Raw genomic sequence first — 25,945 nt, 5'->3', positions numbered from 1 at the left:
CCCTAAATGATTATATTAATAAAATATAGAGAGAGCAGATTTATAAATTGGGAATAAAACAAAAAAACTGGAATAAATAAAAATAATTTAGTAAACACAAAATTAGTATTCCTGAAATTTTCAGAGTAATTCTTACATTGAAAACAAGAAAACTATTGAGTTAATAACTAATACAATGATTTTGTTTTGTAAAACAACAACAAAATAGAAAAACTATTGTTTAATTTGATATTTAAAAATAAAGAATAAAACAAAGTACCAATATCAAAACTGAAAAAGGCATTCTGGAGAGCATTGTGTTACTAAGCCTAAAGTGTCATCAAACTGTGCATACCCTTTGATGTAGCAAGACCACTACTATGTCAGTACCCAAATGAGGTTAAAGACAGGAGAAAACAACCTACCTTTACAAAAATATTTATAGCAGCTCTTTTTGTGGTGGCAAAGTATTGAAAACGTAAGGGATATTTATCAATTTGGGAATGACTGAAAAAGTTGTGGTATGTACTTGTCATACAATACTTCTGGGCCACGAAAAATTACCAACAAGATTCTTAATCCCCAAAAAAATACAGAAAAACATGTGAAATGATACTTAATTATCATCAACAGTACAAGGATCCAAAGCAATTCCAAAGGACTCATGATGAAAAAGGCTATTTACCACCATATAAGGAACATAGTCTGAATGCACACTGAAATATAACATTCTTCACTCTATTTTTTCCATAAATTTTGTTTAGTTTAAAGTAATATGTAACTTGGTTCACAAAAGAAAAACACGGAAATAGGTATTACAGGATAATATATGTACAGTCTATATCATATTAACTGCCTTATTGTCTGGGGGTGAGGAAGAGATGGTAGGGAAGGAGAGAACTAGCTTTTAAAGTGTTGGAAAGCAATTATTAAAATTATATTGACATAGGGGCAGCTGGGTAGCTCAGTGGATTGAGAGTCAGGCCTAGAAACGGGAGGTCCTAGGTTCAAATCCGACCTCAGACACTTCCCAGCTGTGTGACCCTGGGAAGTCACTTGATCCCCATTGCCCACCTTTACTACTCTTCCACCAAGGAGCCAATACACAGAAGTTAAGGGTTTAAAAAAAATTATATTGACATGGAATCTGAAAAAAGTAGTAATTTTAAAAAGCTGGTTAAATGATGTGCTCATTAAGTTCATTTAACTTAACAAACTTTATTTAACAAAAGTTAAGATCATTAACTTTTGGGTGTTTGAAGTTTCCAATTTTTATCCATTGAAGCATACCTCTAACTATAATAACCAAGGAGAAATGTATGTACCACAAGACAGAATGTTAAAAAAAATGTTGCAATGTATTTAACATAATTATAATTAACTTTGCTGATATTATGTTTATATTTTTCTAAATTTATTATATATATAGATAACACATATTTTCATTTCCTGTATGTGAATGCTTATCACTATGTCCTTACTCAAGGACATAAGTATGTCTTGATGATGTTACATAAAAGTACTTTTGAAAGTTTCACAAAGCTTGAAATGTTGATTGTAAGGGAATGGGTTGGATTAAATATCTGTTTTTAGTAAATTACTTTAAATAATTTCATATAGGTCCATTGTTACCTGACCACTGGATTGTGAACATTTTATTCAAAATGCTTGAAAAATGAAGGATCCACTGCCTCCTAAGGAATAATATATCTTTCAATTGTTTTACTGTATTTATTTTTCTATTGCATGTAGAAACAATTTTGACAGTTGTTAACTGACATTTTGTGATTCAGATTCTTTCTTCCTCTAAAGCCACTTTCTGAAGCAATAAATAGTTTGAAATAAATTATATTACTGCTTTCATATATACATATTTCCATACTCATCATTACATGACTGAAAAAACTTATCACACCTACAATTAAAAAAATCATGAAGGAAAGAAAGGGAAGGATTTGTGTGATTTGTATATCCTTTTTGTAAAATTTGTATAACATTATATATCATTTGGAAAATGTCCTAATTCACTTATGTTTATATATAATGGGGAGAAGTACTTGATTTAGAGGAGAAAAGGCAAATTATGAATTCATTTCCCACCGAGTAGATATAAAACTTTGGGTAAGTCATTTCACTTCCTTGAATTTTAGATTCTTGTTTTATAGAATGAGAAAAGAAGATTAGATTTCAACAATTCCTTTCAGTTCAAGCCATTCTTGTGTCTGAGTCAAATTGACTTCGTTTGTCAGAAGTATGTGCTAACTTAGAGAAGTATTTTCAATAGGTTTAGAAAAGTTTTCTGACAGAAAAAAAATCCCATTTACAGTGCTTTATCTTATAGTAAAAATAGCCATGGACTGTGATATTCAGGAAGGAGAAAGATCTGGGTTTACAACCCAGAGTCTCCTATCCAGCAAAATTCAGTATATTCTTTCAGGGGGAAAAATGGACATTCAATAAGATTAAAAAAATTCCAAGCATTACTGAGGAATAAACCAGATTTAATCAAAAGGATCACCACAGAAAATTTTAATTCCTTAATGAGGGTTACATAATCAGTACATGTCAGAGGTATTCCTGCTGTCCACTCTTTCCATAGTTTATGGATTATTTAGATCTATGGAAAGGACTGTTCTTTCAGAAATTTTGAAGTATTCTTAAACATTATAGGAGATGCAGCTATTAAGAAGTATGGGGAGTTAGAGTATTTAGATACTCATAAGGGAATAAGCATTACTACCAAACATAATACAGGCAACTTGATTATGGGGTGAGTTGAGTAATGAACTTTGTTTCAAGAAGATCTGTGGTTTAATTCTACCTTAGATATTTATTAGCTGTGTAACTTTGTTGTCACAAGACAGAAGTTAATTTGTAGGCATATGGGATTCCCATCCTCTATTTCAAAGGATTTGACAGGAACATTGGTGTTCACCTCTACTTGTCCCTGATAACTGAAGAGGAGTAGGGCGTTGAAAATATATTGTCTTTTGTCTGAAGTCCTACAGGAAGGCTATCCAAAGTTTTTATGGTTTTAATTGAACTAGTCTTCTCATTGACCCTTTGCTACATGAAAAGCAGCAAGTGCTGATTCTACCTTACCCTAAGGAGAGGAGGACAGTCAAGGGAAGAATTCAGGAAGAACAGGAAAGTGGTGAGACAATCCTGAAGTAAAAATGAGTAAAAGACAAGGTAAATCATCCCAGAGGCAATTCAGGGTAAGGAGATAGGTATGGAAAATTATATTTCCTAATAAAAGAAGTTTGATACAGCATACTATGTGACTTTGAGAGGTTATCCACTGAATAAAGGTAAGAGTTGTTTTGATTTGTATTTATATAATCAGGAGGGATTTAGAACATTTTTTCAAATGCTAATTGATAGTTTTGATTTCTTCATCAGAAAACTGCCTATTCATATCCCTTGCCCATTTGTCAACTGGGGAAGGGCTTGGTTTCTTATAACTTTGACTTAGTTCTTTGTATATTTGATCAATTAGACCTTTGCCAGAGAATTTTGTTATAAATTTTTCCCCAGTTTGTTGCTTCCCTTCTAATTTTGGTTGCATTGGCTTTGTTTGTACAACCCGTTTTTAATTTAATATAATCAAAATTATTCATTTTACACCTTGCAATGTTCTCTACGTCTTGCTTACTCTTAAATTCTTTCCTTCCCAAAAATCTGACAGGTATCCTATTCTATGTTCACGTAATTTACTTATAATATCACTATGCTTAGATCATGTATCAATTTTTATGTTATCTTGTGAAATATTGGTCTAAACTTAATTTTGTCACATTTTTTCTAATTTTCCCAGCAGTTTTTTCCAAATAGAGGGTTCTTATCCCCAAAGCTGGGATCTTTGGGTTTACTGAACACAAGATTTCTGAGATTCTTCACATTTATATTAGTTTATTTGATATTCTTGATATTTTGTTCTTCCAAATGAATTTTATTGTTTTTTCAAATTCTCTAAATGAGTTTTTTTGGTAGTTTGACAGGTCTGGCACTGAATAAGTTAATTAATTTAGGTTAGATTGTCATTTTTATTATATTATCTCATCCTACCCATGAGTAATTAATATTTATTCATTTGTTTAGATTTAGTTTTATTTATGTGGAAAGTGTTTTTTAATTATGTTCATACACTTCCTGTGTTTTTCTGGGCATATATATTTGCAAATATTTTATGTTGCCTAGAGTGATTTTAAATTGAGTTTCTCTTTCTAATTCTTGCAATTTTTTTAAAAGGAGTATGTCTGTATAGGGAGCTCAGTTTAAAAGACTTCAAGAAGATGAATAGAGGAATTGATAAAATGTGTCAGATGTTTTTTAATCCCTAACTAGATGATTTCCTTGTAGAAGGAAACCTGTGCAGTACTTTTGTTTTGATAATTGTTAGATGTTGGCATCTATTTTCCTTTACTAGTTCAATGTTCATAATCACATTCTCTTTATCTATTAATTCATTTTACTTCATTACTCCACATTCATGATTCTCCATTCTCCATTCTTACTCAGTGATATTTTCTTATTCTGTTCTTTTGCTGTAGTCATTCAATCAGTAAACATTGAATATATACTATTTATTTTTTTTAATTTTTATTTTTAGAAAAATTTTCCATGGTCACATAATTCATGTTACCCTTAACTTCCTCAACCTCCCCTCCCCATAGTTAACTCACATTTCCGCTGGTTTAAACATGTGTGGTCAGTCAAAACTTATTTACGTATTATTGATAGTTACATTGGTGTGGTCTTTTCTGGTCTACATCCCAAATCATGTCCTCATCAACCCAAGTGTTCAAGCAGTTGTTTTTCTTCTATGTTTCCACTCCTGTAGTTCTTCCTCTGAATGTGGGTAGCATTCTTTTCCATAAATCCCTCGGAATTGTCTTGGATCATTGCATTGCTGCTAGTACAGACATCCATTACATTCGATTTTACCACAGTGTATCAGTCTCTATGTACAATGTTCTTCTGGCTCTGCTCCTTTCACTCTGCATCAATTTCTGGAGGTCTTTCCAGTTCATCTGGAACTCCTCCAGTTTATTATTCCTTTGAGCACAATAGTATTCCATCACCAACATATATCACAATTTGTTCAGCCATTCCCCAATTGAAGGGCATACCCTAGTTTTCCATTTTTTGCCACCACAAAAAACGTGGCTATAAATATTTTGTACAAGTCTGTTTATCTATGATCTCTTTGGTGTACAATCCCAGCAATGGTATGGCTGCATCAAAGGGCAGGCATTCTTTTATCACTCTTTCAGCATAGTTCCAAATTGCCACCCAGAATGGCTGGATCAATTCACAACTCCACCAGCAGTGCATTAACGTCCCAATTTTACCACATCCCCTCCAACATTCATTACTCTCCCCTGCTATCATTTTAGCCAATCTGCTAGGTATGAGGTAGTTTCAGAGTTATTTTGATTTGCATTACTCTAATTATTAGAGATTTAGAATACTTTCTCATATGCTCATTGATATTTTTGATTTCTTTATCTGAAAATTGCCTATTCATGTCCCTTACCCATTTATCAATTGGGGAATGGCTTGATTTTTTATACAATTGATTTACCTCCTTTTATATTTGAGTATTTAGACCTCTGTCAGAATTTTTTGTTATGAAGATTTTTTTTCACAGTTTGTTGTTTCCCTTCTGATTTTGGTTGCATTGTTTTTGTTTGTACAAAACCTTTTTAATTTAATATAATCAAAATCATTTATTTTACAGAATATATTGTATTTACCAGTCACTACTGGTAATATGCTGGGAATATGAATCAAGAGACTGCTTTCAAAGATATTGCAATTTAATGAAGAAGATTATATATGCATGTATTTATAAACAAACATATACACACATATAAACTCACTATCTATACATTATATATACATATATATATATATATATATTTGTGTGTGTTTACAGAACTAATGTAGGGGTTAGAAGAGACAGCTCACCTCATCACCCTTTTCAGGTTCATGGAGAAGAGATTTCCACCATCCTGTCACAAGGAAGGAGCAACTTCCAGAGAATAGGTTACTGCACCAAAGGATAGACAGCGTTATACAATCTAGTAAAAGAATAAAAGGTTATTTAATAATTCAACAATGTTACTATAGTGAGAATGCTCTCAGCTAATCACTTCTAATTGTGAAATTCAACTGTCACCTTCTTTGCTCTGCAAAATTAATCTTATAATTACAAACTTTTAAGAACACTCTAAATGTTTCTTAGGAATTTTCTTTAAGATGCCTTCTTCACAGCATAAATTTTAATCTCATTTGCTCCAGAATTTTTTTACATTCTCTCTTTTATTTTTATTCCAAATTTTACAAAAGCAAGTAAACTAAGTATTTGCAAACAAATTGCATATGTGAAGAAAAAGGAGATAGAAACCAAATGAAATCACACATTTCCTATCTTCATATCTATAATAAATACTGTCTGCAAGTATCCCACACCTTCTCCAACCCCTCTGCATAACAGAAGATACCTTGAGAGGGACCATTATGTACATATAAATTCTTTTTCATGTTTTACCTTTATGTTTACTTTCTGGAGGTAACATTTACAATTTATGCTTCCACTATTCATTCTGTAACTGTGAACAATGTTGTCCTGGTTCTACTTATTTCACTGTTCATTATGTCATGTAGTTCTTTCCAAGGTATTTTTTAATGTCTGCTCATCATTTTTTTTTTGATAACACAGTAGTATTTCATCACAATCATATAACACAATTTGTTCAGCCATTCCTCAAATGAAGAGCATCCCCCAGTTTCCAGTTCTTTGCCACCATAAAGAGAACTGCTCTCAATATTTTGAAATATGGTTTTATTTAATCTTTCTCTGATTTCCTTAGGAAACATACCCAATAATGAAATTGCTGGATCAAAGGGCATATGCACCTTCATAACTCTCTTGATGTAATTCCAAATTCCTCTCTGAAATTATTAGATAAATTCATGGCTTCTCCAAGAGTGTATCAATGTCCCCATTTTTCTACATTCCTTCTAGTATATGTCATTCTAAATTTTGTCATTTTAGCCAGTCTGATAACTGTGTCTTTTCCCTTTTCCCTGTCAGTTCTTATTCTATCCACCTTTGCAAAAGTCTTAAATCCATACATACATTTCAAAATTCTCAGGAAATGATGTAAATCTCATGGGCCATAGATAACATTTTCTCATATATGAAGTCAAAAAATTGATCTTATGAATCACTTATGATTAGTCTTTCATCATTCCCTCATTTGTTTCAAATATTCTACTGAGTCTTCAATTTTAGACTTTTTAATTTTTAATTTTAGATTTTTATTTAGATTCTACTGTCTATACTTCCCCCCCAACCTCAAAAAGGTTGAAATTCCTTTAATTTGTTAAATGCCCATCTTTTATATTTTATAATTATGCTGAGCTTTGCTGTATATGTTATTTTTTATTGTAAGGCCACATTTTTTGCTCCATAAAATGCTTTATTCATTTTCATCATATGACTTTCTGAAGTGGTAATTGGAAGATTTTTTTTTTTCAATTTCCACTTTGCTTTATGATTCTAGAACTTCTGGGCAGTTGTCCTTGATGATTTCTTGGAGTATGGTGTTTAAACTCTTTTTTGATAGCAAATTTTGGGGAGTCTAAATATTACTCTTAATATATTTTCCAGTGAGTTGCTTTTGTGAAAAGAAGTTTCATTTTCTCTTCTATTATTTCATTTTAAAATTTTGCTTTATTATTTCTTATTGTCTTACAAAATCTTTAACTTTCTTTTGTTCAATTCAAGTTCTTACAATATTTTCTTCCTTGAGTTTCTGGTTTTCTTTTTCCATTCATGTGACTCTTTCTTTTATAATTTTCTTGATTTTCTTGCATTACTTTCTTTTTAAATAGTTTTTTTAAACCTCTCTTATTTGGTTTTTAAGGATTTTTTTAAAAGCTCTTCCAAAAAGATGATTGATGTCACTTGTGAAGATTGTAGAGTATAAACATAGTGATGCTACTACTGTCACTTCTTTTATATTTTACTGACAACTTAAGATTGAATTGCCTATGTGCATATAGAGCTTCATAGCAAAGAAGACTAATGTTCAGTGTTCTAAAAATGATGATGACTTTCTATACTCTGTCATCTTATATGATGCCCTAAATAAAAGGGAAAAACTTTAAATGTGTCCTATAACACTCTTGTTTTTAGGATCTCTGATCTAATCAATTAAGATCATGACATCTCACTTGAGCAAATAGATTATATCACAAATGGAAATGTTAGGAAAAAATAAGCATTCAAGTAGTTATAAAAAATTCATTGTGGACATATATCTCTCCATTTTTCAGCTTTAGGAAATGAAATTTTACTTCTAGGTTATTAAAAACAGAATTCACTAAAATTTTGACAAAATCACTAAATCTTTTATATTTTAAATATTAGTCTCTACAACACTAATTATTATTTTATTGAATATAGGGAATATACAAAATGATTCTAGTCTCACATAAAAGACAATAGGAATTACAACTCCCCTTTTTCTCACTAGGATTCTAATTTTAGAGGATAAATAAAAATACCACTTTCTTGTCAGTAACAAATATTACTGTAAACAATATACATTTTTAGTAGTATAAGGAAATGGGCACTTCGGATTCCTTCTCTAACAAAGGTATATGAAAAATCAAAATACCATTCCTGTACACATATTATTTGTTATATTCCATGAAAAATATGAACTATTATTTTAAAAGATCTTTTAACAATATATTTAACAGTGGTTAGTCTTGGAGAGAAAGAGGATGATACTGAAATACTGAATGCTTATTTACTCTTAAAATCTAAAACCATATGAAATCCGATTGTATGGGAAAAATAAAAGATAACATTTAAAATATATGACCATTTTCTCTCTTGATTGCAGTGCTATAACAGAATATTTATTTCCATTTTTAAAACTTAAAAAAAATAGATGTGACTGAAGTAGCATATGTAAAGCTAAAATCCAAATGCTGACAGACTTTTAAATATAGCAATACTACAGGGCACCACTATAATTAATTCTACTATTTCTTTTGAGGTCAGCAGATCACCTTCCTTAAATTAGATAAAAGGAGATAAGGGCTTAACTTGGTAGCCTTTTGCAGTATTTAAACATGCAGAGAATTCCTGTGTTAATATTGCCTATGAAGGAAGAGTGATTAAGTAAAAATTGTATCTCATTCCAATATGGCTATACCCTTTAAAAGTAAAGCCCAATAAAATGTTAGTTCAGTAACATTCACATTCTGCATTCAAGTCATTTGTAAGGTTTTCTTCAATATATGGTAAAAGGTGCTCTTAATTTTGAAATTTAATATTCATGTATTGATACCTACTGTATGCATACAGAAATATGCTTTAATTTGACCTTCCCACTACTGTAGCAACATTTTAGGAGGATATGCTATAAAAAAAGGAAAATTTATAGCAATTTTGGACAATTATTAATATGTGTGTAATCTCAGTTTCAATTGCATCTCCTGGAGAGACAACAAGTACTGTTATCATAACTTTGAAAAGAAATTGGATATTGAGAAAGAGACAACTCTACTATGAGTGAGGCAAGAAAATAAGATCTCACATGCTTAAAGATTCCCATGTTTGCTTAGGACCAGGAAAACTTTTCTGAGACACTGAGAGAATTTACTTTTAACTTTAAGAGAGACTATAAATGCCAATGCATTGTGGAAAGATGGTAGAATAGGGCAAGACATTTCTTCACTCTCTTAATACTCTCTACAAATGATAAAAAATAACTCAACAGAATCAATGCTAAAATAGACAGGAGTCAAGAGTGAAGCTAAATGTCTAAGAATAATAAGGGAGGAAAGTTTCTGACTTCCCTGGCAATCCCTGGAGGCAGCAACAGAAGAAACAGTGTGGAAGTCCCTGAGGGCAGCACCAAAAAATTTACCTTGTTTTTTTAGCTGTGGAGCTAACACCCTGGAGGATACCACTGAAATCCACAAGTAGAGAAACGTGGGAAGAGGCCTTTGGTCTGCAGTCTTGACTCAAAAGACCCCACTGGCCTATGGCTGGGGACCGAAGGAGTGGACTACACAAAATCTACCCAGCACCAGGTCCTAAGGGCAGAAAGGTAAGCCTCATTGATAACAAGAAAAGGGGGCCTGAGGAACTTGGACTGAACACTAGCTCTATCTCCATCTGTAACAAAAGGAAAGGAAGAGTGAAGAATAAGAATGCTCTGGTGGGTACACATGCAAAGGCGTTGGAGGCCCATCAGCTAAAGTCACTCCCAGGAGAGTGGATTCCCTGGTTGCTACCACAGAGCAACTGTGTCTGTTTGCAATCTCAGTTGTAGAACTTCCCATGAACTTGGTTGGAACACCAGCAGTCAATCATAGACTGCAGCTTACGCAAGAAACCCAGGATTACATTGGACCCTGGCAGGGGGGAGGAGGACTAGAATAGTAAATACAGACCAGAACCAAGGAAAAACAAACAAGCAAGCAAATTCTGAAGCATGAGGAAACATACCATAGCATCCCAGAAACCTTAGAACTCCAGCAAAAAGCCAATCATTAAGACTATTTGGTACATTTTTTTTAATGAGTAACCAAAGAAGAAAGAATGGAACTTTTGAAATTTAAGAGGTTACCCAAATTTCCCAGAAAACAGAGTTTCCTTATAATTAGATAGGAAAAAAGACCCCCCCCCCAAAAAAAGAAAAAAACAAGCTGGTCAATTCTGTGTTTTATGACATTATTTTCTCATTTTAGTTCATGTGCCTCTGTTTTGCCTATTTTGCTTTTTAAGTTCTTTTCTCAATTGTCTTCAGCCTCTCTTAATCATTCTTTGAATTTAGTTTTGAGTTCTTCCAAAGCCTGTGTACAATTCACTGGAGTTCCTGAGTTTTTGCTTGGTGTTCCTTGGTCCTCCTCAATTTCATTTGTTCATTGTTCATTACCCGGATAGAAGCTGTTAATTATAATTATTTTTTTTCTTTTTCTGTTGTTTACTAATAATTTCCCCCCTACTCCCATTGGCTGTATTCTTGCTCCTTTGTTCATATCCTGGATATGTGCTTTTGAGCTTTTCTATCCTGAAGGAGCTTCTTCTCTGCTCTGCTAATTAACTGGATTAGGCTGATGGAGCTGGCCTATTGCATTAATGATCCCTTAGACCAGATATTCCCGAGCTGGCAGCAGAAACTGAAGTAACTCTTTCATCCTCTTTTCTTCGTTTTTGCCACTCTTCTCCCTGCCAGCTACCTAGTCAAAGAACTGAGTTTCCTGTCATGGAATAGGGTACTTTTTCTCAATTGCATACTTCACCCTGGGATCCCAGTTAGTTCAATTCTTTTTTTTTTTTAGTTTTTTTTTAACATTCATTAATATTCATTTTTAACATGATTACATGATTCATGCTCCTACTTTCCCCCTAACCGCCCTTCAGCCTCCCCCAACCATGCCGATGCACATTTCCACTGGTTTTATCATGTGTTTTATCATCAAGACCTATTTAAAAATTGTTGTTAGTTACATTGGTGCAGTAGTTTTGAGTCTACATCCCCAATCATATCCACCCCAACCCATGTGTTCAAGCAGTTATTTTTCTTATAGGTTTCCTCTCCTGCAGTCCTTCCTCTGAATGGGGGTAGAATTCCTTTCCATAAATCATTCACGGCTGTCCTGTGTCATTGCATTGTTGCTGGTACAGAAGTCCATTACATTCGATTTTACCAGAGTATATCAGTCTCTGAGTACAGTGTTCTTCTGGCTCTGCTCCTTTCACTCTGCATCAATTTCTGGAGGTCTTTCCAGTTCATCTGGAACTCCTCCAGTTTATTATTCCTTTGAGCTCAATAGTATTCCATCACCAGCATATATAACAAGTTGTTCAGCCATTCCCCAACTGAAGGATATACCTTCCTTTTCCAGATTTTTGCCACCACAAAAAGAGTAGCTATAAATACTTCCCTAAAAGTCTGTTTATTAATGATCTCTTTGGGATACAAACCCAATAATGGTATGGCTGCATCAAAGGGCAGGCATTTTTTATAGCCCTTTGAGCATACTTCCAAATTGCCAGCCAGAATGGTTAGATCAGTTCACAACTCCACCAGCAATGCATTAATGTCCCAATTTGGCCACATCCCCTCCAGCATTCATTACTCTCCTCTTCTTTCATTTTAGCCAATCTGCTAGGTGTGAGGTGATATCTCAGAGTTGTTTTGATTTGCATTTCTCTAATTATTAGAAATTTAGAACACTTTCTCATGTGCTTATTGATATTTTTGATTTCTTTACCTGAAATTTGCCTATTCATGTCTCTTGTCCATTTATCAATTGGGGAATGGCTTGATTTTCTATACAATTGATTTAACTCTTTGCATATTTGAGTAATTAGACCCCTGTCAGAGTTTTTCCTTATGAATATTTTTTCGAAATTTATTGTTTCCCTTCTGATTTTGACTACAATGTTTTTGTTTGTACAAAAGCATTTTAGTTTAACATAATCAGAACCATTTAATTTACATTTTGTAATTTTCTCTAACTCTTGCTTGGTTTTAAAATCTTTCTTTCCCAGACATCTGACAAGTATACTATTCTGTGTTCACTTCACTTACTTATATTTTCCCTCTTTATATTCAAGTCATTCACACATTCTGAATTTATCTTGGTGTAGGGTATGAGATGTTGATATAAGCCTAATCTCTCCCATACTGTTTTCCAAATTTCCCAGCAGTTTTTTATCAAATAGTGGATTCATGTCCCAAAAGTTGGGCTCTTTGGGTTTATCATACATTGTCTTGCTGATGTCATTTACCCCAAGTATATTTCACTGATCCTCCCTTCTGTCTCTTAGCCAGTACCATCTTGTTTGAATGACTGCTGCTTTATAGTATACTTTAATATCTGGTATTGCTAGCCCCCCTTCCTTCACATTATTTTTCATTTTTTCCCTTGATATTCTCAATCTTTTGTTATTCCAAATGAAATTTGTTATAGTTTTTTACTAATTCAGTAAAGAAGTTTTTTGGTAGCTTGATAGGTATGGCACTAAATAGGCAAATTGATTTGGGTAGAATGGTCATTTTTATTATGTTAACTCATCCTACCCATGAGCAATCAATGGCTTTCCAATTGTTTAGATCCAGCTTTATTTGTTTGGAAAGTGTTTTGTAGTTGTTTTCATATAATTGCTGTGTTTGTTTTGGTAGGTAGACTCCTAAGTATTTTATATTGTCTAGGGTGATTTTAAATGGTGTTTCTCTTTCTACTTCTTGCAGCTCTAATGTGTTGGAAATGTATAGAATTACTGATGATTTATGAGCATTTATTTTGTATCCTTCAACTTTGCTAAAGTTGTTGATTATTTCTAAAAGCTTCTTAGGTGATTCTCTAGGATTTTTTAAGTAAACCATCATATCATCTGCAAAGAGTGATAGCTTAGTCTCCTCCTTGCCTATTTTGATACCTTCAATTTCTCTTTCTTCTCTAATTGCTACTGCTAGTGTTTCTAGTACTATGTTGAATAATAGAGGTGATAATGGACATCCTTGTTTTACTCCTAATCTTATTGGGAAGGCTTCTAATTTATCCCCATTGCATATGATGTTTGTTGATGGTTTTAGGTATATACTGTTTATTATTTTTAGGAAAGGTCCTTCTCTTCCTATACTTTTCAGTGTTTTGAATAGGAATGGGTGCTGTATTTTGTCAAAGGCTTTTCCAGCATTTATTTATATAATCATGTGATTTTTGTTTGTTAGACTGTTGATATGGTCAATTATGTGGATAGTTTTCCTAATGTTGAACCATCCTTGCATTCCTGGTATAAATCCCACCTGATCATGGTGGATGTTCTTCTTAATTACTTGCTGGAGTCTCTTTGCTAGTATTCTATTTAAGATTTTTGCATCTATGTTCATTAGGGAGATTGGTCTATGATTTTCTTTCTCTGTTTTTGATTTACCTAGCTTTGGAATCAGTACTATATTTGTGTCATGAAAGGAATTTGATAGGACTCCTTCTTTGCTTATCATATCAAATAATTTGTATAGTATTGTGATTAGTTGCTCTTTGAATATCTGATAGAATTCACTTGTGAATCCATCATGCCCTGGCGATTTTTTCTTAGGGAGTTCTTTGTTGGCTTGTTCAATTTCTTTTTCTGATATGGGATTATTTAGGTATTCTATTTCATCTGCTGTTAATATAAGCAATTTATATTTTTGTAAATATTCATTCATATCTCCTAAATTGTTATATGTATTGCCATATAATTGGGCGAAATACATTTTAATGATTGCCTTAATTTCCCCTTCATTAGAGGTAAGGTCTCACTTTTCAACTTTGATACTGTCAATTTGGTTTTCTTCTTTCCTTTTTTTTATTATATTGACCAGTACCTTGTCTATTTCATCTGTTTTTTCAAAATACCAGCTTCTAGAGGTTCCGGGTTAAGATGGCGGCAGAGTAAAAAGAAGCTCTTAACCTCTCCTGATGGGAACACACAAAACTCCTCAAGGGGACATAAAAACAAGTCCAGATGAATGGAGGAACCCCACAACAGGGTGCAGCGAGGAATCTGGACATTTCCATGCTATAAAGGGGTGAAAAAGCTCTCACTAAATCGTGGGCTGAGCAACCACCCCACTCCCATCCCCTCCACACACAACACGTATAGCGCAAAAGCCAGCTAAAAAGAAATAGAGCAAGTTTGGGGCACCCATCGAGTCATTGGCAGCTCCAGGGCCATTCCTGAGAGCAGCAAGATTTGGGACCCCAAAAAGCCAAAGAACGCACGCTAACTCTGAGCACGGGAGCAGGGCTCAGGTGTGGAGGAGGCGTGGGTGGAGACAGACACAGCCAGGAGCTAAAGCTCTGAAACCCTGAGTGGGGAACCAGCGTAGACGGGTATACGACTGTGGAAGCAGCGCCCTGAGACTTTTAAAGGAAACTCCAGCAGAGGATCAAGCATGGGGGTCCACCAGGGACCTTGACCTTGGAAAAAAACAGAACTCAGACCTCAGGAGCCAAAAGACCACGGGCAGCCCCAGAGCTCCAGGATAAAGCTGAGAAGCTGCTGGGATAATGATGGCTACCCAGACTCAGGAAGTTCAGAAGAGAAAGATAAACACCAAGAAAAACAAGTCTTTAACACTTGACAACTTTTACCCAGAGAAAATCCAGACAACCTAGCAAACAGAGGAGGAGAACAAACAAGCATCCGGATCCTTCCCAAATAAGGAAAACAGGTCACAAGCGATGGAAGAGTTCAAAACTGAGATTCTGAGGAAAATGGAAGAGATCTGGCAAGAAAATAACTGTTTAAAAGGTAGAATCTTGCAAATGGAAAGTGAGGCTCAGAAACCAAATGAACTGATAAGCAAATTGAACAACAGAAATGACCAAATTGAAAAGATCATAGCTAAAAACAAAAAGTTTAGAGCCAAAAACCAGTCCCTAAAGGCTAGAATCGAGCAATTAGAAGCTAATGATCTCTCAAGACAACAAGAACAAACAAAACAAAGTCAAAAGACTGAAAAATAGAAGGAAATACGTAATATCTCAATGAGAGAGTGACAGACAAAGAAAAACGGTTTAGAAGAGACAATTTGAGAATAATTGTTCTTCCAGAAAAACCAGAAATTAATAGAAACCTGGACACCATACTAAAAGAAATTATTCAGCAAAATTGCCCTGAAGTCCTACAACAAGAGGGCAATATAGACATTGAAAGGATTCATAGAACAACTGCGACATTCGATCCAGAAAAGAAAACACCCAGAAATATAATTGCAAAATTCAAGAGTTTCCAAGCAAAAGAAAAAATCTTACAAGAAGCCAGAGAGAAATGATTCAAATATCAAGGAGCACCAATCAGGATCACACAGGATCTGGCAGCCTCCACGCTAAAAGATCACATGTCTTGGAATACAATATTCAGAAAGGCAAGAGAGCTGGATATGCAACCACGGATCAACTACCCATCAAAATGGACTATATACTTCCAGCAGAAAGTTTGGGCATTCAACAAAATTGAAGAATTCCAAGTATTTGCACAGAAAAGACCAGGGCTAAATGGAAAGTTTGATATCAAACCACAAAAATTGAGAGAAACATGAAAAGGTAAATAAGAAACAGAAGGGAAAGAAAGAAATCTTAAAATTTTTAAATTTGCCTTTTTAAAGGCCTCAGTAAGATCTAATTATCTGTATTCCTATGTAGAGAAATGTAACGTATAATTCTCTGTAGTGAACTCTATTCACTATTATAGTAATCACTATTATAGTAATCAGAAGAATAATTCACAGGGTGAGGGTGGAAACTAAATAATCTAAGATGACATGGGGGATGGGAAAGAGGGGGTGAATAGCAAGGGACACCAAGAGCAACTTGAGTGAATAAGAAAAATAGGATATTCTATTACACACAAAGAGGGCATGGGAGGGAGAGGGGACAAATACTATTATAAGAAGGAGAGGAAGAGAGCATTAAGAGGTAATAATCAAACCTTACTCTCAGTGTAATCAACCCAGAGAGGGGAGAGTAGCTATATTATCCATTGGGACATAAAACTCTTATCTAACCCTTCTGAGAATGTCAGAAGGGATAAACCAAAGGAAACAGGGGAGTGGGAGATCAAAAAAAGGGAGAGGAGAAGAAGGGGGAGGGAATTCATAAGGCCTTTAAAAACAAGAAGGGGTGGAATAAGGGAGGGAGTAGAAAGGGAAGTTCATCAAGGGAGGGGATGAGGGATAGCAGCTAAATAGCAAACCACTGGTTTAAAAGGAAACAGTATAAGGGTAGGAAGAGGGGAGGATACGAAAATGTCAGCAAAAGCACAACTGATGATTATAACTCTGAATGTGAATGGGATGAACTCGCCCATATAATGGAAGCAAATAGCAGAGTGGATTAGAAACCAAAATCCTACCATATGTTGTCTCCAAGAAACACTCATATGCGGGTGGACATATACAAGTTTAAGGTTCAGGGCTTGAGCAAAATCTTTTGGGTGTGAAATGAGAAAAAGAAGGCAGCAGTGGCTACTATGATTTCTGACAAAGCCAAAGTAAAAATAGATATGATTAAAAAAGACAGGGAATGTCATTACATCCTGATTAAAGGCAGTATAAACAATGAGGAAATAACACTGCTCAAAATATATGCACCAAGAGGCATAGCATCCAAATTCATAAAGGAAAAACTGGCAGATCTCAAGAAGGAAATAGATAGTAAAACCATACTAGTGGGAGATCTAAATATTCCTCTTTAAGATCTAGATAAATCAAACTGAAAAATAAATAAGAAAGAGGTAAGAGAGGTGAATGAAGTCCTAGAAAAATTAGATTTAATTGATATGTGGAGAAAAATAAATAGGGACAAAAAGGAATACACCTTCTTTTCAGCTGCACATGGCACATTCACAAAGATTAACCATGTTATAAGGCATAGAATCATTGCAAACAAATGCAAAAGAGCAGAAATGTAAACTTCTCAGATCATAATGCAATAAAAATAATAATTAGTAAGGGCACCTGGAAAGGAAAATCAAAAACCAATTGGAAATTAAATAATATGATTCTCCAAAACCAATTTGTCAAAGAAGGAATCATAGAAACAATCAATGATTTCATTGAAGAAAATGACAATGATGAGACATCCTACCAAACTCTGTGGGATGCGGCCAAGGCAGTACTCAGGGTGAAATTTACATCCTTGAGTGTATATATTAACAAAGTAAGGAGGGCAGAGATCAATGAATTGAGCATGCAACTCAAAAAATTAGGAAGCAAGCAAATTAATAATCCCCAGATGAAAACTAAATTAGAAATACTAAAAATCAAGGGAGAAATTAATAAAATCGAAAGTAAAAGAACTATTGAATTAATAAATAAGAGTAGAAGCTGGTACTTTGAAAAAACAGATAAAATAGGCAAAGTACTAGTCAATCTAATAAAAAAAAAGGAAAGAAGAAAACCAAATTGACAGTATCAAAGATGAAAAGGGAGACCTCACCTCTAATGAAGAGGAAATTAATGCAATCATTAAAAGCTAATTTGCCAAATTATATGGCAATAAATGTAACAATTTATGAGATAGGTACGAATATTTACAAAAATATAAACTGCCTAGATTAACAGCAGAAGAAATAGAATACCTAAATAATCCCATATCAGAATGAAAATTGAACAAGCCATCAAAGAACTCCCTAAGAAAAAATTGCCAGGGCCTGATGGATTCACAAGTGAATTCTTTCAGACATTCAAAGAGCAAATAATCACAATACTATACAAATTATTTGATATGATAAGCAAAGAAGGAGTCCTACCAAATACCTTTTATGACACAAATATGGTACTGATTCCAAAGCCAGGGAGATCAAAAACAGAGAAAGAAAACTAGAGACCAATCTCCCTAACGAACATAGATCCAAAAATCTTAAATAGAATACTAGCAATGACCCAGGACAGTTCTGAGGGATTTATGGTAAAGAACGCTACCTACATTCAGAGGAAGAACTGCAGGAGAGGAAACATGTAAGAAAAGCAATTGTTTGAATGCATCGTTCAGGGTGGACATGATTGGGGATATGGACTCGAAACTACCACACCAATGCAACCACCAACAATTTGGAAATAGGTTTTGATCACAAGGACACATGACAAAACCAGTGGAAATGTGCATTGGCCATGGGTGGGGGGAGTGCGGGGGGTGAAGGGGAAAGTAGGAGCATGAATCATGTAACCATGTTAAAAATGATTATTAATAAATGTTTAAATTAAAAAAAATAATGTCAATAACATTAATAAAATTTATAATTACACATAAAAAAATACCAGCTTCTAGACTTATTTATTAATTCAATAGTTCTTTTACTTTTGATTTTATTACTTTCTTCCTTGATTTTTAGTATTTCTAATTTAGTTTACATCTGTGGATTTTTAATTTGCTTGCTTTCTAATTTTTTGAGTTTCATGGCCAATTCATTAATCTCTGCCCTCCTTAATTTGTTAATATATGCACTCAAGGATATAAATTTCCCCCTGAGTACTGCCTTGGCTGCATCCCACAGAGTTTGGTAGGATGTTTCATCATTGTCATTCTCTTCAATGAAAATTTTTATTGTTACTATGACTTCTTTTTGATTAATTGGTTTTGAAGAATCATATTATTTAATTTCTAATTAGTTTTTGATTTTCCTGTCCAGGTGTCCTTAATAAGCATTATGTTTATTGCATGATGATCTGAGATGGTTACATTTATTATTTCTGCTCTTTTGCATTTGTTTGCAATATTTCTATGCCCTATTACATGGTCAATCTTTGTGAATGTACCATGTGCAGCTAAAAAGAAAGTGTATTCCTTTTTGTCCCTATTTATTTTTCTCCACATATCAACTAAATCTAATTTTTCTAGGGCTTTGTTCACCTCTCTTGCCTCTTTCTTATTAATTTTTTGGTTTGATTTATCTAGATTTAAAATAGGAATTTTTATATGTCCCACTATTATGGTTTTACTATCTATTTCCTTCTTGAGCTCTGCCAGTTTCTCCTTTATGAAATTGGATGTTATGCCACTTGATGCATACATATTGAGCAATATTATTTCCTCATTGTTTATAGTGCCATTAATCAGGTTGTAATGACCTTCAATGTTTATTTTAATCATATCTGTTTTTACTTTGGCTTTGTCAGAAATGACAATTGCCACTCCTGCCTTCTTTTTCTCATTTGACACCCAAAAGATTTTGCTCAAGCCCTTTACCTTAAACTTGTGTATGTCCACCCGTCTCATATGTGTTTCTTGTAGATAACATATGGTAGGATTTTGGTTTCTGATCCACCCTGCTATCTACTTCTGTTTTATGAGTGAGTTCATCCCATTCACATTCAGAGTTATAATTATCAGTTGTGCATTCACTGACAGTTTTGTATGCTCCCCTTTTCCTACCCCTCCTTCTTAAACTATTTCCTTTTAAACCAGTGGTTTGCTTTAAGTAGGTATCCCTTATCCCCTCCCTTGATTAACTTCCCTTTCTACCCCCTCCCTTATTATTCTCCTCTTTTATTTTTAAAGGCCTAATGTATTCCCTCTCCCTTCTTCTCCGCTCCCTTTTTTGACCTCCCCACTCCCCTGCTCCCCTTGGTTTATCCCTTCTGACTTTTTCAGTAGGGTTAGATAGAGTTTTATATCCCAATAGAGAATATAGCTACTCTTCCCTCTTTGGGTTGATTACACTGAGAGTAAGGTTTAAATATTACCTCTTAATGCTCTCTTCCTCTCCTTCTTATAATAGTATTTGTACTTTCCCCTTCCCATGCCCTCTTTGTGTGTAATAGAGTATCCTATTTTTCTTATTCTCTCAAGTTTCTCTTGGTGTCTCCTACTATTCACCCCCCTCTTTCACACACCCCCCATCATCTTAGGCCATTTAGTATTCCACCCTCTCCCTAAGAATTATTCTTCTGATTACTATAATAGTGAATACTATAATAGTGAATAGAGTTCACTACAGAGAATTATACATAGCATTTCTCCACATAGGAAGACAAATAATTAGACCTTCCTGAGGCCCTTAAAAAGGCAAATTTTAAAATTATGGTTTTCTTTCTTTCCCCTCTGTTTCTTATTTACCTTTTCATGTTTCTCTCGATTTTTGTGGTTGGATATCAAACTTTCCATTTAGCCCTGGTCTTTTCTGTGCAAATACTTGGAATTCTTCAATTTTGTTGAATGCCCATACTTTTTCCTGGAAGTATATAGTCAATTTTGATGGGTAGTTGATCCATGGTTGCAGGCCCAGTTCTCTTGCCTTTCTGAATATCATATTCCAAGCCTTGCAGTCTTTTTTGGTGTGGAGGCTGCCAGATCCTGTGTGATCCTGATTGGTGCTCCTTGATATTTGAATTGTCTCTTTCTGGCTTCTTGTAAGATTTTTTCTTTTGCTTGAAATCTCTTGAATTTGGCTATTATATGCCTGGGCATTGTCTTTTCTGGGTCTAGTGTAGAGGGTGATCAATGGATCCTTTCAATGACTATATGCCCTCTCGTTGTAGGACTTCAGGGCAATTTTGCTGAATAATTTCTTTTAGTATGGAGTCCAAATTTCTATTAATTTCTGCTTTTTCAGGGAGACCAATAATTTTCAAATTGTCTCTTCTACACCGGTTTTCTTGGTCTATCCCTTTCTCATTGAGATATTTCATGTTTCCTTCTATTTTTTCAGTCTTTTGACTTTGTTTTATTTGTTCTTGCTCTCTTGAGAGATCATTAGCTTCTAATTGCTCAATTCTAGCCTTTAGGGACTGGTTTTCCTTTTCAATCTGGTTTTTTCTGGTGTTCAATTTGCTTATCAGTCCATTTGATTTCTGAGCCTCACTTTCTAATTGCAAAATTCTGCCTTTTAAACTGTTTTTTCTTGCCTGATTTCCTTTTGAGCTATTTCCCATTTCTCTAGTCAAATATTTTCCCAGTTTCTTGTCATCTCAGATTTTAACTCTTCGAGCTTGTGACCTGTTTTCATTATTTTGGAAGGGTTCAGATGTGATTGTTTGTTTTCTCTTCTCTTCTGTTTGCTCGGTTGTCTGGATTTTCTCCATGTAAAAGTTGTCGAGTGTCAAAGATTTTTTCTTGTTTTTGTTAATCTTTCTCTTTTGGCCTTCCTGTTTCTGGGTTGCAAATGTTAGCCCAGCCTGTTCTCAGCTTTATCTTCAGGCTCAGGGTCTGTCTGCGCTCTTTAGGCTCCTGAGGTCTCAGGTCTGGTTGTTTTCAAGGTCAAGCACCCTGGTGGACGCCCTTGCTTGATCCTCTGCCAGAGGTTCCTTTGCAGGTCTCAGGGCTCTGCTTGCACAGTCCTATACCTGTCTGCACTGGTTCCCCACCCAGGGTTTTAGATCCTTCGCTTGTGCCTGTGTCCACCTGTGCCCGTGCCTGAGCTCCGTTTCCGAGCTTAAAGTCCGTGTACGTTCTTTAGCCTTTTGGGGTTCTAAGTCTTGCTGCTCTCAGGAACAGGCCCTGGAGGTGTCAATGACTCAATGGGTGCCCCAAATTTGCTCTATTTCCTTTGAGCTGGCTTTGGCTTTGTAGGTGGTGTGTCTGTGTGTGTGGGGGTTGCTCAGCCTGAGATTTAGTGAGAGCTATTTCACCCTTTTATAGCATGGAAATGCCCCGATTTCATGTACCTTCAATGCTGTGCCCTGTTGTGGGGTCCCTCTGTTCGTCTGGATTTGTTTTTATGTCCCCTTGAGGAGTCCTGTATATTTCAGTTTAGGAGAGGTTAAGCTCTGCTTTTTACTCTGCCACCATCTTAACCTGGAAGTCCTGTTAGCTCGATTCTTACCAGGGGTCTTAGCACAGTAGGTGGAAGAGGGGTATTGGAGATTGAGCTTCTCTGCCCTTTGAAGGCTTCTTATCTGCACTATTGATAGATGGGATTAAGCTTGCTGAGATGATCTACAGAGCTGGATGTATCCTGAGGCCAAAACCTCTAGAGGCAGAGGCCTGAGATGTAGGAATGGTAGCTTAAGGCTGTGACCAGGCTGCCCTCATCTCTGTCCCTCTCCTCCTGCTGACTCCCTGCCAGATGTGGTTAGAGTCTGGAGCCGCCAGTAGCTATGGTAGCAAGGCATGCTCTCTGGCCTTCACCCAGAGATCTCAGCAATGACTTGAGTCTCAACATAGTAGGTGGGGGAAGGGTCCTGGGACCTTCCTTCTTTCTTTTCCTTAAAACCTGAGAATTCAAGCTTCTCAGTGTACCCTTCAAGTTGAATCAAACAGGAGCGTCCCCAGGCTCTGTCTGTTGTTGGATTTGGTTTTGTGTCCCCCTCAGAGTCCTTTGTTTTTGATTGATGTGTAAGGATTTTCACAGAGGACTTAACTTTTGCTTCTAAGCTTCTAATCTTGACTCCCAGAAGTCTTCTTTCTCGTTTCTGAATAGATCAATGATTTTTTTAGGAGTTTAATTAAGTTGAAAGTTTACCTGATGATAAATGATTTTAAGATATGGTTGAATGACAGATAAAAGTCTTCCATTGTATGGATTTTGAAGTAAATACTGTGGATTCTTCATACATTGCATTCTAGGTTGGAATGGTTTTTTATACAATTCAATAACTTCCTAATTTTCTATTCTTTAAAAACATGCTCTGGGCAGTTCCGGGTTAAGATGGCGGCAGAGTAAGAAGCAGCTCTTAACCTCTCCTGACCAAAACACACAAAACTCCTCAAGGGGACATAAAAACAAGTCCAGACAAACGGAGGAACCCCACAACAGGGCACAGTGTGGAAGGTACGTGGAATCGAGGCATTTCCATGCTATAAAGGGGTGAAACAGCTCTCACTAAATCGCGGGCTGAGCAACCACCCTACCCCCAACCCTCCACACACAACACCTATAGGGCCAAAGCCAGCTAAAAAGAAATAGAGCAAGTTTGGGGCACCCATTGAGTCATTGGCAGCTCCGGGGCCTGTTCCTGAGAGCAGCAAGATTGAGGACCCCAAAAAGCTAACGAACGCACACAAAATTTGAGCGTGGGAGCAGGGCCCCGAGAGCGGATGCAGGACGGAGAGTGCGGGCTCAGAAAGCAGGCACGGGCAGAGGCGTGGGTGGACGCAGACACAGCCATGAGCTAAAGCTCTGAAACCCTGAGTGGGGAACCAGTGCAGAGGGGTATACGACTGTGGAAGCAGCTCCCTGAGACTTGTAAAGAAACCTCCAGCAGATGATCAAGCAAGGGGGTACACCAGGGGGCTTGACCTCGGACAGACCCTGAGCGCGAGGATAAAGCTGAGAAGCTGCTGGGCTAACGATGGCTACCCATTCTCAGGAAGTTCAGAAGAGAAAGATTAACAACAAGAAAAAGAAGTCTTTAACACTCAACAACTTTTACACAGAGAAAATCCAGACAACCGAGCAAACAGAGGAGGAGAACAAACAAGCATCCGGACACTCCTCAAATAAGGAAAACTCCTCACAAGCTATGGAAGAGTTCAAAACTGAGATTTTGAGGAAAATGGAAGAGATCTGTCAAGAAAATAACTGTTTAAAAGGTAGAATCTTGCAATTCGAAAGTGAGGCTCAGAAACCAAATGAACTAATCAGCAAATTGAACAACAGAAATGACCAGATTGAAAAGGAATACCAGAAGATATGGCCGAAAACCAGAAGATTATGGCTGAAAACCAGAAGATTATAGCCGAAAACCAAAAGATCATAGCCAAAAATCAATCCCTAAAGGCTAGAATTGAGCAAATAGAAGCTAATGATTTCTCAAGACAACAGGAACAAATGAAACAAAGTCAAAAGCCTGAAAAAATAGAAGGAAACATAAAATATCTCAATAAGAGAGTGACAGACCAAGAAAACCGGTCTAGAAGAGACAATTTTAGAATAATTGGTCTACCAGAAAAACCAGAAATTAATAGAAACCTGGACTCCATACTAAAAGAAATTATTCAGCAAAATTGCCCTGAAGTCCTACAACAAGAGGGCAATATAGACATTGAAAGGATTCATAGAACAACTGCGACATTCGATCCAGAAAAGAAAACACCCAGAAATATAATTGCAAAATTCAAGAGTTTCCAAGCAAAAGAAAAAATCTTACAGGAAGCCAGAAAGAAATGATTAAAATATCAAGGAGCACCAATCAGGATCACACAGGATCTGGTAGCCTCAACACTAAAAGACCGCAAGGCGTGGAATACAATATTCAGAAAGGCAAGAGAGCTGGGCCTGCAAACATGGATCAACTACCCATCAAAATTGACTATATATTTCCAAGGGAAAGTATGGGCATTCAACAAAATTTAAGAATTACAGGTATTTGCACAGAAAAGGCCAGGGCTAAATGGAAAATTTGATATCCAACCACAAAAATTGAGAGAAACATGAAAAGGTAAATAAGGTAAATAAGATACAGAAGGGAAAGAAAGAAAACTTATGATTTTTAAATTTGCCTTTTTAAGGGCCTCAGTGAGATCTAACTATCTGTATTCTTATGTAGAGAAATGTTATGTATAATTCTCTATAGTGAATTCTATTCACTATTATAATATTCACAATTATAGTAATCAGAAGAATAATTCAAAGGGTGAGAGAGGAACACTAAATAATCTTAGATGACATGGTGGATGGGAAAGAGGGGGTGAAGAGCAGGGGACACCAAGAGAAACTTGAGTGAATAAGAAAATAGGATATTCTATTACACACAAAGAGGGCATGGGAGGGAGAGGGGACAAATACTATTATAAGAAGGAGAGGAAGAGAGCATTAAGAGGTAATAATCAAACCTTACTCTTAGTGTAATCAACCCAGAGAGGGAAGAGGGACATAAAACTCTTATCTAACCCTTCTGAGAAAGTTAGAAGGGATAAACGAAGGGGAGCAGGGGAGTGGGGAGGTCAAAAAAAGGAGGGGAGATGAGGGAGGCAATTCATAAGGCCTTTAAAAATAAAAAGAGGGGGGAAAATAAGGGAGGGGGTAGAAAGGGAAGTTAATCAAGGGAGGGTATAAGGGATAGCGGCTCAATAGCAAACAACTGATTTAAAAGGAGAAAGTGTAAGGAAAAAGGGGGTAGGAAGAGGGAAGGATTCGAAAATGTCAGCAAATGCACAACTGGTAACTCTGAATGTGAAGGGGATGAACTCGCCAATAAAACAGAAGCAAATAGGAGAGTGGATTAGAAACCAAAATCCCACCATATGTTGTCTACAAGAAACACATATTAGGCGGGTGGACATACACAAGTTTAAGGTCCAGGGTTTGAGCAAAATCTTTTGGGCATCAAATGAGAAAAAGAAGGCAGGAGTGGCTATTATGATTTCTGACAAAGCCAAAGTAAAAATAGATATGATTAAAAAAGACAGGAAAGGTCATTACATCCTGATTAAAGGCAGTATAACCAATGAGGAAATAACACTGCTCAATATGTATGCACCAAGTGGCATA

Source organism: Gracilinanus agilis, chromosome 3 (assembly GCF_016433145.1).
Source record: "Gracilinanus agilis isolate LMUSP501 chromosome 3, AgileGrace, whole genome shotgun sequence".
In the NCBI taxonomy this organism is placed as follows: domain Eukaryota; kingdom Metazoa; phylum Chordata; class Mammalia; order Didelphimorphia; family Didelphidae; genus Gracilinanus; species Gracilinanus agilis.
The sequence above is the reverse complement of the archived record's forward strand: the minus strand, read 5'-3'. Positions refer to the sequence as shown.